This window comes from Arachis hypogaea, chromosome 11 (assembly GCF_003086295.3).
Source record: "Arachis hypogaea cultivar Tifrunner chromosome 11, arahy.Tifrunner.gnm2.J5K5, whole genome shotgun sequence".
Classification (NCBI taxonomy): domain Eukaryota; kingdom Viridiplantae; phylum Streptophyta; class Magnoliopsida; order Fabales; family Fabaceae; genus Arachis; species Arachis hypogaea.
The window spans coordinates 50,782,954-50,786,145 of NC_092046.1; the positions used below are offsets into that span (position 1 = coordinate 50,782,954).

Sequence of the window (3,192 nt, forward strand, 5' to 3'; positions counted from 1 at the left end):
TCTTTGGGCATACCAGACGGCATTCAAGAATTCTATTGGCATGTCTCCATATCAGTTGGTCTATGGTAAGGCCTGTCACTTGCCGGTGGAGTTAGAGCACAGAGCATACTGAAAAACAAAGTTATTGAACTTTGATGCCAAAGTTGCAGGAGAAAAAAGGCTCCTTCAACTCAATGAGCTTGATGAAATCAGAAATTCAGTATATGAGAATGCCAAGCTCTATAAGGAGAAGACAAAGGTGTGGCATGATAGAAAGATAGCCACCAGAGCATTTGAATCAGGCCAGAAAGTCTTATTGTTCAATTCAAGGCTCAAGCTCTTTCCCGAGAAGCTGAAGTCCCAGTGGTCAGGACTGTTTTCGGTAACTAGAATGTCGCCATATAGTCATGTAGAAATGGCATTGCTCGTTGGTTCTCATGCAGAGAATACTTATCCACTTCTTTCACTCAGTTCTTGGGTAGAAATGGCATTGCTCGTTATTTCTCATGCCTATATACATATCAACAAAACGGGTGTGCCAAACAACAACATTGCCATATCACTAAAATTGGCATGGCATTATTAGCAACTGCTCCAATCCCTTTGATATATTGGGATGATGTTTTTCTCTCAGCAATGTAGCTTATCAATCGTTTACCATCTCTCTCAAATGAACACAAATTCCCTTATGAACCCTTTCATCCAAATTATAATTTTTTAAAGATTTTTCGTTGTGCTGCTTATCCTTGCAAAAACCATATAATACTCACAAATTTGACTTCAAATCTACGCCATCAATTTTTATTGGCTATACAGCTAACCATAAAGGTTATAAGTGTTTAACAGCATCTGGCAAGATCATAATTTCTAGACATGTTCTTTTCAATGAGACTATATTCCTTTACAAAGATCTTTTTTCCTCCACTACAACTCAACCTCAATCTAAAAATGACTTTTCTTTCCCTCACACTACATTTACTATGCCAGATTATCACCCAACTTGCTAGATCCAACTCCCTTACAGACTCAAATACCTTCATTTCCTTCTTTTTCAACTCTAAACAATACATATTCATCTTAGCCAACTCTAGAGTTTACACCCAAATCTATTCTTTGGTCCACAAATTTTTATTATTCATCAAATTCACCTTCTCATACACTAACACTAATTTCTTCTTTATCTCATTCCTCATTAGTTTCACCATAATCTACACCTCTTCACACCAAATTACATCACCAAAGCATCCCCATCTCAAGAATTCAGATTCAGTTTGGAGATTTACCTCCATCACCTTCTACAGGAAGTATTCATCCAATGAAACCTCAAGCAAAGTCAGGTATCACCAGGCCGAAAATTCTTTCTACTTTTATCTCTTCAACTGTTGACCTTATAAATAATGTTTCTATCTCTATTAAATAAGCTTTGGATTGTCCTTACTCGTATGAAGCAATGGTTGAGAAGTTAAATGAATTAAAAATAATAATATTTAGATCCTTATTACTCCATCTTCCGACAAAAAGATTATTAGGTGTAAATGGGTATATGCCATCAAACAAAATCTATCAGGTAAGATTTTAAAATATAAAGCTTGACTTGTTAAAGAAAACTATCAAGTCGGAAAAATTTATTATGACCAAGTGTTTGCACCTGTGATTAAACCTACTACCATCAGAATTTTTTTAACAATTGCTTTACATTTTGGTTGGTGAATTCACCAATTTGATTTCAGTAATGCCTTCTTGAATGGTGATTTAAATGACTTAAACCTCGTGCTTGGTTTCTCAAATTAGCTTCTGTTCTTGCTTCTTTTAGTTTCAAAAACATATTATCTTATCCGTCTTTATTCTTTAAGAATAAGTTATAAGTTTACATTTTAGTTTATGATATTCTCATTATAGGTAATAATTCTCAAGCCATTATTTCCACTATAAGTCAACTAAATAATTTGTCATCTTTGAAAGATTTAGGTGAAGTAAGTTATTTTCTTCATGTTGAATTTACTCTTTAGATCTCTTCACTTATCACAAAAAAATATCTTATTGACTTACTTAAGAAGGTTGGCATGTTATCATCAAAACATGTACCTACTCGCATGATTTCATCTCAAAAACTCTCATCTATTAGTGATAGGACCTTTAAAGATCCAAGCCTATATTGATATATTGTGGGATCTTTGAAGTATGCTACATTAACTACACCTGGGATCAATCATGCTGTTAATAAACTAAGTCATTATATGCAGAATTCTCTTCTTCCTCACTAAAAATGTGTAAAAAGGATTCTGCAATATCTGGTTTGAACTTTAGACCAGAGTCTTCTTTTTCATTCAAGCGCTAACTTACAACTATTTGCTTTCTCAGATTCTGATTGGGACTCGGACTTGTATGATCGCTGTTCAACATGTGATATTGTGTCTATCTAGGATTCAATATTATTGTATGATCCAGCCGCAAACAAGCCTTAGTGAGTCATTCCTCTACAAAAACTGAGCATAGAGGTTTAGTAGCAGTAAGTTGATTTGGATATAGAATCTCCTCCATGAACTTGATTTTAAGATTCAAGGCATCCTAACACTTTATTGTGACAATTAGGGGTGGCAAACGGATCTAAACTCGTCGGGCCGGCACGCGTAACCTGCCAAAAAAGGCGGGTCGGGCTGGAAAATTGGGACCGCCAAATAGCAAAAATCCGCCTAATCCGCACCGCTTAAACTGTGGGCTTTGGCGGGGCGGGGCCGACTTCCCTGCCGGGTTTAGTATTTTTTTTAGTAAGGGGTATTTTTACAATTTTTTAGCCAAAATCCAACTTCTCCCAACCCAACTTACAAGAGAATGAAGATGAAAATTGAGTGTTTTGGATTATGTTTATTTTGTTTTAGAGATAATATTTATAATTATATTTTGGATTATATTTATTTTGTTTTGGGAACAATATTTATAATTATGTTTTGAATGAAAACTTGGTTTATAATTATGTTTATTATATATTTATAATTACAAAGACTTTAATATTATTAAATATAAAAATTATAATTTGTTTATACCTTTAGAAATTATTATAGTTAAAAGTAAAAAACAGAAGAAATTTTTTTATGCCTTTACATATATATTATTTAATAGTTAAAAATAAAAAAAGATATTTGGCGGGCTTAGCCCGCCGGCCCGCTAGCCCGCCGTTAGGCGAGACGGGATGGAATTTTGAGACCGCCTCAC

The 3,192-nt window shown here is 34.4% G+C and overlaps 1 long non-coding RNA gene across 2 annotated transcripts; it reads left to right on the top strand.

Annotated features, from left to right (window-relative positions):
- The first annotated feature begins 517 nt into the window (after window positions 1-517).
- LOC112723884 (uncharacterized) lies at window positions 518-2,911 on the top strand. Of its 2 annotated transcripts, XR_011868141.1 has the most exons (3): window positions 518-1,316; window positions 2,341-2,488; window positions 2,572-2,911. It is a non-coding gene; the product is annotated as an uncharacterized lncRNA (long non-coding RNA). The 2 variants fall into 2 exon arrangements; XR_003163215.3 differs by having other exon boundaries at window positions 2,341-2,911.
- Window positions 2,912-3,192: the final 281 nt, after the last annotated feature.